Source organism: Palaemon carinicauda, chromosome 22 (genome assembly GCF_036898095.1).
Source record: "Palaemon carinicauda isolate YSFRI2023 chromosome 22, ASM3689809v2, whole genome shotgun sequence".
In the NCBI taxonomy this organism is placed as follows: domain Eukaryota; kingdom Metazoa; phylum Arthropoda; class Malacostraca; order Decapoda; family Palaemonidae; genus Palaemon; species Palaemon carinicauda.
The window spans coordinates 21529995-21542494 of NC_090746.1; the positions used below are offsets into that span (position 1 = coordinate 21529995).

At 35.2% G+C, this 12500-nt stretch overlaps 1 protein-coding gene across 3 annotated transcripts in view; it reads right to left on the reverse strand.

Annotated features, from left to right (window-relative positions):
* The window catches only part of LOC137616365 (organic cation transporter protein-like), a 38828-nt gene extending 32756 nt beyond the window's left edge, over nucleotides 1-6072 (reverse strand). For 2 of the 3 annotated variants that reach the window (XM_068346037.1, XM_068346035.1), the window contains exon 1: nucleotides 5936-6072. The gene's annotated coding sequence lies outside the window, so the exon portion shown is untranslated. Of the gene's footprint in view, nucleotides 1-5830 lie in introns of all 3 variants that reach the window. The other variant, XM_068346036.1, reaches the window with a different exon arrangement.
* Between the last annotated feature and the right edge of the window lie 6428 nt (nucleotides 6073-12500).

Consider the following 12500-nt stretch of genomic DNA (forward strand, 5'->3'; position numbering starts at 1 on the left):
GAGCACATTATTCTATCTTGTTTTTCTTCCTCTTGTTTTTTTTTAAAGTTTATATATGAAGAATTTATTTTATTGTTGTTACTGTTCTCAAAATATTTTGGTTAAATTATTAATCACCTCTCTTGTAATTTATTAATTTCCTTATTTCCTTTCCTCACCGGGCTATTTATTCGTGTTGGAACCCTTGGGTTCATAGAATCCTGCTTTATCCAACTAAGGTTGTAAGTAGCTTACCTAATAATAATAATAATAATAATAATAATAATAATAATAATAATAATAATAATAATATATCCATATTCAGTTCTCGTCATGGTTGGCGTAAAGTCTGAATTAAATACCATGAATGGGTGCATCAAGGTTTATATAATATTCCATAGTACCTCTGACTACCAGTGTTTTTTTTTTTTTTTTTCTTATTTCATGTAAGTTTAGTGAGGTTGGGCTAATTGCAAATAAACGATGCACGAAAATTCTACAAGTATTTTGTTTGCTTGCCTTTTCTACTCTAATCCTTCTCATTATCCATTTCTCTTCTATACCAAAAGGTAAACTTTTGATGGAAAAATAAAGATAGAGATAATTCAATAGAACTACTGCCACATGCTTCCGCGCATTACCATAGTTATTATTATTATTATTACTAACCAAGCTACAACCCTAGTTGGAAAAGCAAGATGCTATAAGCCCAAGGGCTCCAATAGGGAAAAATAGCCCAGTGAGGAAAGGAAATAAGGAGATAAATAATTGATGAGAATAAATTAACAATAAATCATTCTAAAAACACTAACAGTGTCAAAACAGATATGTCCTATATAAACTATTAACAACGTCAAAAACAGATATGACATATATAAACTATAAAAAGACCCATGTCAGCCTGGTCAACATAAAAACATTTGCTCCAACTTTGAACTTTTGAAGTTCTACTGATTCAACTACCCGATTAGGAAGATCATTCCACAACTTGGTAACAGCTGGAGTAAAACTTCTAGAATACTGTGTAGTATTGAGCCTCATGATGGAGAAGGCCTGGCTATTAGAATTAACTGCCTGCCTAGTATTGCGAACAGGATAGAATTATCCAGGGAGATCTGAATGTAAAGGATGGTCAGAGTTATGAAAAATCTTATGCAACATACATAATGAACTAATTGAATGACGGTCCCAAAGATTAATATCTAGATCAGGAATAAGAAATTTAATAGACCGTAAGTTTCTGTCTAACAAATTAAGATGAGAATCAACAGCTGAACACCTGTATTTATGGAATACAGGATTTCTTACATTTGAGATGAATGTGACTACGTAGGTTTGCATGGATTCGGGAATAGTTTCGTGGTCTCTACTTATTTATCTATAGATTTACAAAAGCTTTTGGATTACCTATGGTTAATATGTTATATCTTTATAGTCTCTGCGTCCATATTGCTTTTTTTTAGTAACACCAGTAATATTAACATCAGATAGGACGCAATTTTTCTTAACAAATGACCATCATTCAGAGTTCGTACATTATAATATACTTCATTTAATTAGTGCGTCGCAATTTAAAAGCGACACCGACCAATTCCGGTATTTCCACTGTTCATAGGATTTCTTTAAAGAGCGACTAATTCATCGGACTAGAATACCTTTAACTTTTTTCTCACCGTTCCTACAAGATTTGAACATTAAGATAAAAACGCTTCATGACCAAACTAAAATACCTTTATGATAAGGAACTTCGTTGACTTCTCGCACAAAACAGAATAAGCAACATCACCTGCTTTCTCTATTGGACCTCCAATGACGTATTTAGTGAAACGTGTACCGGGTAGTCATTCAACTCACGATGGTCGCAGATAGGGTGTAAGAGAACGGTAAGGTATCGCCTTCAGTAGCTGATCTCCCAATTGTAAAAATTAAAAATCATGGAAATTATTTACTTGTCACAAAGCTCGCCCAAAAAGATAAAAAAAAAACTTAATTGCTAATGTTTTATACCAAGCATACTTCTATACAACCTTTATAAGAAGTGATTTATGAATCTGGTCCATATGGCTTGGAGATGGGGTCGGGAAGACGCTTCATCCTCTATGCACAATGGGGAGAGGGAGAAATACCCCCAGTTGCACCATGAAGCAAAAGTTGACAGAGGTTGAACAACATAATTGGGAAAGGCAGCATGAACAGGGATAAAGTAGAAGGCTAAAAAGAGAAGCAGCTATCGGCCAAAGGGATGCTAAATAGGCCTTAAGTTTAAAGGCCGCTCATGAATGGCAGAGGCAAGGCACAGTAACAATGCCTAACTAGCAGGACAATGTCCTAAAGACTAACCATATATACATACAATCAGCCCCCGAACACCCTTTCCACCCAACCTAAGACCAGCGAGGGCCAGACAATGGCTGCAAATGCCTCAGCAGAAGGCAGGCGCGACTCGAACCCCAGTTCGGCATATTGGCAGGCAGGGCCGCTTACATTGTACCACTGAAGGTGGTCGTAGATTAGCTAATAATAATAATAATAATAATAACAACAACTTCATATTCAGTTCTCGTCATGGTTGTCGTAAAGTCTGAATTAAATACTATAAATGTATGCATAGTAACTCTGACCACCAGGCCCGTCAGGGCCAAGTTTTGTATGGCAGTAGGTCAAGAAAAGACGTTTAGGACTAATCACAACCCGTGCTTATCTTTTACTGGTCGTGTAAACAACTTCCCTAAAGATGTAATTAAATCGGCCGTCCTATAGAAACAATGCTGACACATTTGTCAATCCAGGTATAACTTTTTGTCTCTAAGTCCTGCCAAAACTAGAATCATTTTGACGAACAAATGAACCAACCTTATCTTAAGATGTAATCCTCCTTGGATAAACATTTAGATGTTTTGATCTCGAAAATTTTTTCGATATTCTCGCTGAACTCCATTGTTGCTTCGCTCCACTTTGAATTAACAGTGTTCCGTCACTTTCCGGAGGATTGAGTCTCCAAATTCACTTACATAAATAACAGCAAACAACAACGATAAACGCAATCGTTTCTTGTTCACTGCAGGACAAAGGCCTCAGACACCTCCTTATTCATGTCTGGGGTTTGGAAATTTTTTTTCACCTAGTTATCCTACTACGGATTGGTGATGGTGGGAGAATTTTGTCTGATAGCTCACAGCAAACCAACCTAGTATGTGTGACCCTGACCAATACAGATTTGCTGATCATGGCGACACACAAATCCCTTCACCACGTTAAGGTCACTGCATTCGGATAGGATCATAACTGACAAAGGGAGATAAATACTATGTTAATGGTCGCGTTGGGTCGATTGAATGGAATAGCGCTTATATGAAAATACCATAGAAAATATCCTTTTTAGATATAACCTCTTTGATTCATTAAAAAAAATGAAAAATTAGAAAAAAAAATCCAGATTATTCATTGCTTAACCACTAGGCCCTGGTGATTTATCTATCCCTTAAGCAGCTCAAGAAAGAGAAATTTCAAAATCTCTGACGGTGTAAGTTTTATCTCGACGAATAATTCCTTCACGCGAGGGTGCTAATTCAAGGACTAGATACAAAGCAATCCAGCTTTCGTATTACCGATTTTATAAACCTAATTTATTGATAGCTGGGTTCGTCTGTCTGCTTGCTTGACTCTTTATGATTTACGATAGATGATAGCAGTATTCCTAACAGGTCTCTTGTAATGGTTGATATTTCGACAGTAGGTTTATTCTAATGTAAATAGTAATGATGATGATATTATTAATTGTAATATAGAGATGTAGGCTATATTAATATGTGTGTGTAACACTGATAGTCTACGGGCAAAAAAACCAAGCTCAAATATACAAATGTCTTGAAGAACAAAATACTAGACAAACTTAATTAAATGTTGTATAGGTCTCACGTGAATTAAAAAAAAAAATATAATACTTCCGTTATTTTTACGGTAGATATAGGTGTGGCTTTTATACACTAACATTATTGATGATAATTTCACGTTAAGTATGCTCTGAAATCTCTTTTTTTTTTTAACACGTCAATAAAGGTTAATAGTAAAACTGAACTCTCTCTCTCTTTCTCTCTCTCACACACAATTAATCCAAACTAAAGATTTCTCAGTTACAATGAATAGAAATGTAAGTGGCTTTAAACTCAAACTAAACCAAATAAAAAAAAAGAGATTTTCATGAAAGCCTTTCACTACCTAGAGGGAAAAACTAATTTAAATGGCAACTGTGGTATCACACACACATATTTATATATATATATATATATATATATATATATATATATATATATTATATATATATATATATATATATATATATATATATACATACATGTATATGAATATATATATATATATATATATATATATTATATATATGTATATGTATATGTATATATACAACATGTATATATAAATATATATATATATATATATATATATATATATATATATATATATATATATATAATTATTACTTGCTAAGCTACAACCCTAGTTTGAGAAGCAGAATGATATAAGCCCAGGGGCCCCAACAGGGAAAATAGCCCAGAGAGAAAAGGAAACAAGGAAAAATAAAATATCTTAAGAACAGTAACAACATTAAAATAAATATTTCCTATATAGGCTAAACTATAAAAACTTTAACAAAAGAAGAGGAATAGCAATTAGATAGAATAGTGTACCTGAGTGTACCCTCAAGCAAGAGAACACTAACCCAAGACAGTGGAAGACCATGATACAGAGGCTATAGCGCTACCCAAGACTATAGAACAAGTTTGATTTTGGAGTGTCCTTCTCCTAGAAGAGCTGCTTACCATAGCTAAAGAGTAACTTCTACCCTTACCAAGAGGAAAGTAGCCACTGAACAATTGTTTGATAATCACAGGATTGTCATGAGTATGAGGACAGAGGAGAATCTGTAGAGAATATGGCAGACTATTCGGTGTATGCGTAGGAAAATGGAAAATGAACAGTAACCAAAAAGAACGATCCAATGTAGTACTATCTGGCCAGTCAAGCCAGCCAGCCTCTCTAGTGGTAGTATTTTAACGGGTGGCTGGTGCCCTGGCCAACCTACTATGTCGAATCTCTCTCTCTCTCTCTCTCTCTCTCTCTCTCTCTCTCTCTCTCGCTGTATATATATATATATATATATATATATATATATATATATATATATATATATATATATACACACACACACACACACACACACACACATATATATATATATATATATATATATATATATATATATATATATATATATATACATTAGCAAATAAAAACAATAATTGATATTCACTTTATCAAAAGAGACGGGTTTGATCCCCAACGAACGCTATACGATTGAACACGATTCGTCCAAACTTATTGTATGTTGATCTAAGTACGTAACTAATGAAGTTCACGCTGGTAAGTCACAGCCTCGCAAATATATATGAGTGTGTTTTGGTCATATATTTCACAAGTGCGCGTACCGCCTGCCAAGATATTCCCTTAGCTTAGTGCAGAAAGAGATGGGCAAAACACAGGTGAAAAAAAATCACGTGATACTAGATAAATGCAACGCCCGGCCAAAAGAAATTTTCCTGTGACCAAACTCCGTTCACTATTGAGTGAAACTTGCAAAACAAGTCTGTAAATATGGACGACGAGAAATTCCTATTTCAAGAAAATACTCAATTCCAAGTCAATACAATACATAAATTTGCGTGTACTTTCAACCACAATGTTCTGCCGGTCATACTCTTGATACGCATTACATTGATTTAAGATAGTCTTATTACATTGGCGATAGAAAAAGTTAGACGGAGAGAGAAGTTACCTCGCTCAGTTCTGCGTAATGGCGACTGGAACGGTTGTTGACGCGATACAACTTTCACGACGCGATATTTGTATCCGTTTTCAAAAACAGAACGAATAAACTCACCACTTCGCCTTTTTGTTTATTCCTGATCTAACGCAATTCGCCACTAGAACCTGTGTCCGCGTACGTGCCTGCGAGTTGAATGTTACTTTCAATGAATATCCAAGGTCCAAACGGTACATCCTGCGTGACGTATGGTTGGGAAAAGAATCTGATTGGTGAACAGGGAGTGACGTCACGGCTCACCTGTGGATATCATGATACTCATTCTTCAGGCTGAAGCGACTCCAATCAGTTCATTTATTCGTATTATATCTTTTCAAAATTTCATTTTATATTCATATAGCAGATTAGACTTTATCTTATGGAGTTTACGCAATCTAGAATAAATGAATAGCTTATTAGCAGTAGTATTTATTTCATAATACTAGATTATGCAAATCATGTTCAATGATCTGGCTAGTCATGGGTAGGAAGAGAAAATTAGGATTTCCCGCCAATGTTTATTTCACAGTAATTGAAGTGGGCAAGGTATACTAGGTACTCTACCTACTGCTGGCCTATGAAAAAGGAATATATACTTTTAACATTTAATTATGGCAAATGGAATAATTAACCGGTCTCTTATTACAGAAATTAGGATGAAATATTACAAAATACAAATACTAACAAATTACACAACCATATCGCCTTATGACTACACTCTTGTCTTAAGTTAATATATTGTTTTAAAGGCCCAAGTGGCTGGTAAGCCTCTTCGGCGGTTACCAATTACAAATTCAACATGTTAATAAAACATATTCTTACATTTAGGTTCCTTTATCCTCTTTTATATGGATATAACGACCTCACAACCGACCCTTGGGCGATACAATCAGGCAAAGCTTCTAAAAGAATTCCAATGGATGTAGGACTACAGATCACAGGTGAACTATTGATGCTTAGCGTTAATAAATGCTGTAATTTTCCAGAGGAAATATTTAGAGACGTTACAACGGATAGTCGAGTCAGATGACTACGCTTTTTTACGAAATGCCGCCAACGCTTCAAGGTCTTGAAGCTGGAATCTTTGAGTGGTAGTGCCTACCACTTATGGTCCTGCCATGGAAGACAATCGTTGAATCGTGTGAATGAGAGTTCAGCCCATGAGGCTATGTCTCCCAGGGTGTCGCAGGAATTGATTATTGATCATTAATTTTAGTAACAGTCAAGACTACATCTGATCCAGAAACCTTACCCGTAAAAACTTCAATGATCCTGTTTATGAGAGATTATGTACAATAATAAAACAAGGCAGGGAACCCTTCGTCTCATTTAAAGATTCCAACATTTTATCATATTTTTGTTTTTCACATGTGCCAAGCAACCAGCCACCCGTTGAAATACTACCGCTAGAGAATTTTTGGGTCCTTTGACTAGCCAGATAATACCACACTGGATTCCCCCCCCCCTTCTCTCTCTCTCTCTCTCTCTCTCTCTCTCTCTCTCTCTCTCTCTCTCTCTCGTTGCGGCTCATTTTACCTTTACCTACTCATACACCGAATAGTTTGGCCTATTCTTTACATATACTCCTCTGTCCTCATACACCTGACAAACTAAGATTACCAAACAATTCTTCTTCGCTCAAGGGTTTAACTACTGCATCGTAATTGTTCAATGGCTACTTTCCTATTGGTAAGAATAGAAGAGACTTTTTAGCTATGGTTAGCAGCTCTTTTTGGAGGATACTTCAAACACAAACCATTATTCTCTAGTCTCAGGTGTGCCATAGCCTCTGTACCATGGTCTTTTACTGTCGTGGAGTAGAGTTCTCTTGCTTGAGGGTACACGCGGGCACACTATTGTATCTTATTTCTCTTCCTCTTGTTTTTTTTTAAGTTTTTATAGTTTATATATGAAAGGTCTGTTTTAACGCTGTTACTGTTCTTAAAATATTCTATTTTAATTGTTCATTACTTCTCTTGTATTTTTCCCTTTCGGAGTCCTTGGGCTTATAGCATCCTGCTTTTCCAACTAGGGGTGTAGCTCAGCTAATAATAATAATAATAATAATAATCCTCAAATATGAAATATATTACAATAACGAAGAGAAGGCGGCAAAATATAATGTGATGGAGTAACATTGCTGTAATCACCGATGGCATTGCTAAACGGTACATACATTTGGTTAGGTGATGAATGTGATTTGTTTTTTCTAATTTCATCTGTGTGAGGTTCTTGGGGAACTGCGATACTTCTTTTAATTGCATCGGAAAGGAAAAGAATATGACGTATATTTGTATTAGGTCCTTCATTTGTGACATGATTTATATAGGTCTATAAACAGTATATCTAGTTCTACTCAGCTTAGTACATGCAATTCTCTGCATCAGAGCAAAAACATTTCCTTTCAGAAGAAACAAGTGATTTTACTCTATAGTTGTCCTGGTCTACAATATCAACAGTATGAAATTCCACCTCAAGGCCTACTGTACTGTATAGTCCATAGAAATCTCTTATCCATAGGCCTTGCCTAAACATGCGTCGCAGGCCTCAAGGGCAATGGTCGTTGATTTGCGGCAGAAGACCTAACTCTCTAGTTACTTAGGTGACAGAATCGTGACCAAATCACGAGCACCAACTTTCACTGGCACCATTTTATCTGTTCGTGTTGGTGCGGATTTAATTTATCTGATCTTATTGGGTATATTTCATTAATTTGTTGAGGGTAAATTTTTTTTATAAGGAAAACAATAATGGCATGATTAATTTTGCACTATTAGCAAACAAAAGTCTAAAGATTGATTGGTGGTTACAGGTGATTTAAAAAAACAAAAACACGAAGGGAAACGATAGCACTTCATCTAGGAAAAAAAAAGGTAAGCCAATCCTCTGGAATCTTATCTTTTTAACTGCATTCGCTGGTCTGCAGGAAACAATATTGATCATCTTTATAGATGACTCCTTCATTAATGCTGAGGTTTAATTATTGAATGTTCATTTTGGTGCGACCATAATTTCTTTAACTGCACTGAAAATATATAGGGTCTCTGCTCGATTGTACACCTGCGGTATAAACAGCAGACAACACAGTAGAGTTAGTTTTTGTGACAGTACTTTTAAACACAGGTTTCACTGATAACTGGAATCTAGCAGGTGAGTGTAAGTTTGTCACTCAAGCGTGATTATTTACGCAATCGTGGGTTTTGTTTATTTGTAAATAGTAAATTTTCTTACGTTTGTTTCAAGAGATTCTTCTTGAAATCGTGAGTCTGTAATAATGAGGAACACTTTGCAAAACCACCTCTGAGCAATAACTTCTAGCAGACCATCTATTGACAAAACAAGTGTTTGTGAAACATTCAGCCCCTGAACGTGATAGACTTAACAACAAAGACGTTCGATTAAACAACGCCACTTTGGATTAAAGTCTGCGTCATCTGTCTGGAGAATGCTCGTTCATGTGTAGTTAAAATTCTGCTGTTGAAAACATGTTCTTCGGCTTATTTGTTTATATAAATTGGAAGCGAGACCTTCTTTCTTAGCTTTAACTGACATTCCACTGTGAAAATGTTGCGAGAAATGAAAAAATCTTAAATCGGTTTTATACTTCAAGGAAGTTGTAAGATATATAAGATATCACATGGATACTTTACCTTGAAAACATCACAGGAAATGAATGATTATGGAACACACTCCCTGTAAATGTTTAGAATTATACAGATAGATTTTAGACTGATATATATCGCCTACAACAACAACAACAACAACAACAAATGCAGCCGTTTCAGACATGCCCTTATTCATGTCAGGGGTTTTGCCAGTTTTCATCATCATAGCAAACCAACCTAGTAAAAGAAATAACGAATTTAGACACGAATACATCAGTTCACACGAAAATGACCTATTTCTTTCAGCAGTAGGTTAAAAACAGAAAAAAACCTTGATTGGAGTTAGTAAAGTGTTGCTGTGGCCTGATTGGTAACGTCTCTGCCTGGTGTTTGCCAGTTGGGGGTTCGAGTTCCGCTCAGACTCGTTAGTGCCATTAGTGTCTGTAACCTTACCATCCTTATGAGCTAAGGTTGGGGGGTTTGGGCGAGCCTATAGGTCTATCTGCTGAGTCATCAGCAGCCACTGCCTGGCGCTCCCTGGTCCTAGCTTGGGTGGAGAGGATGCTTGGGCGCTGATCATATAATATATAGTCAGTCGATTAAATTGCTAGGGCAATGTCACTGTCCCTTGCTTCTGCCATTCATGAGCGACCTTTAAACATTGCCTGACTCGGTGAAAATAAAAACAGATACAGTGATCTTGTGTTATACTCTTTTCTTATAACTGACATATCTGAGGTCAATAAACAGACCTCATAGGGATACCTATTCTGGTAGGGATACGATATAGCTGACTTTTTGTCTTCTTTGTGAGTTGGACAATGTCAATAGAAGAAAGAACTAATTTCAGTCTAGTTTTTCACTTTATTTCTGGACTTTATAAATATTTTACGCTCATCATGTGTCAGTTGAAATTTCTGCACACAGACACTCAGGCACATTCACACTCACACTCACACATACGTACACACATACACACACATATATATACATATATATATATATATATATATATATATCTATATATATATATATATATATATAGATATATATATATATATATATATATATATATATATATATATATATATATGTATATATATACATATATATATATATATATATATATATATATGTGTGTGTGTGTGTGTGTGTGTGTGTGTGTGTGTATAGTAAAATATAGTAGGTCAATAGAAAAATTACCATCTGAAAATCAAACATCTCATAAAATGTATAAGAAAGATAAATGAGTAAAAAGGACAGGTAAAATTAGTAGAGCTTTGAATAGAAAAAAAATAATAGCATATAACGAATGAAATTAAAATTATAAACAAGAACAAAAATTATACTTTTTTGTGTCCCTTGTGTCATATGATGATTTTTTTTTTTAATTTTCCTGATTTTTTTTCCCAAGAGAGATTAGTTCACCAAACTTTCAACTGGGCTCCACAAGGCACAAGAAGAGTTGGAAGCCCCTGGCTACATGGCTGAGGAATAGGAAACGTGAAGTAGGAGGTGATAAATGGAGAATTATTGATTTGGAAGCTCAAATAGAGACGACTGGCGAACTCTAACCGAGGCCCTTTGCGTCAATAGGCGTAGGAGGAAATGATGATGATGATGATGATGATGTTGATGAATATTATCTGCACCATCAATAAAGGTATTCCTTGTGATGTGATTGTCCGGTTACATTGTTTATGAAGAATCTTCAGACTGATCACGTTCCTTTGCATCCCGTGACTGATTGGAAGAACTCAGAGTTTGTGCTTGGCTCTTTCATAAATCTATTTTTAGATGCATAGATTTGGTCTTATCATTGGCTTTTTCATAGAAACCAAAGCGTAACAAAACTATCCTATTGGTATGACTATTGTTACCATTATAGAATTATAAACTAATTTTTTTACGTGTAATTACTGGTAACCACAAATAAGTGATATTGCAAAATGGCAATAAATTTTTTATTGGGGATGAAAAAGATCTGTTTATCTAGTGTAGTGACATTAAAAATAATAAGTAATAAAATGACAGATTTGAAAGGAATTTGTACAAAGTAAGAAAAAAAAATATGCTTTCTTGTGTATTTCAGTCGTCTTGCTCAACATGCGTGATTAGGAAATTTTTTTCTTATATTGGGGAGAAAATCGGTATTAGAAAAGAAACTCAAGTTGATGAAAGTTTTCATAGTAAAAAGGCAAATATCTGCCCTTATTTCACAGACCTGAACTTTGTTTTTACTAAGAAAATAAGTTTATCAGGTTATGATAACAGTAAAGAGTTTAACAACACATATTGAATAAAAGACAAATTAGAAGATATTTTTGAGATGTTGGGAAGAAATGCCTATACCCGATCAATCTGGATCAGATTTTAGCTCTAAGATTATCATTTTACCTACAATTATAAATACAGCCAAAACCTTGGCAAATACCAATCAACAAAATGCAGTTATCAAGGTAAACATTGCGCAAGACGATTAATCGCTCTGTTACGCAATAAAGTACATGAAATAAGGAATAAGTCTTTCGATTAAAAAACAGTCTTATCTAACGCCTCAAAGGTATTTCGAGCGCTTTTGTGTTGGAAATGACCGGTATGACACCGCAATTGTTACTCCTTAACAAATATTCTCTCTTGTTCGTTGTAACAAGAACCTTGAGGAGTAATTTAATTGGCTAAAGTTCTAGTCAATGGTTCCTGGTGTCTGTTCCTCCAATTAGTGTATCACAAGGTTTCTTACCAACAGTTCAACACTAAGTTTGTATCCAAATTTTACTCATCGTCTCCTATGTTCCAAAACCAGGACATTTGGGGATCATTTGAAATGGTGCCCTGGCTCCTGTTCCTTCAGTTGATGTGCTTCTGGGCTACTTGTTAACAGCAATTTTTTTTTTTTAATCTTGATTGTTAACAAAGACCAAGTGTAATCATATGAATAGGAACTACATCTTTGACCACCGACTCTTAGTTCCGGGTTCCCGGCTCATGTTCTTCATCACTTACATTACAAACACCGTCGTCGGTTCATTCTCTTT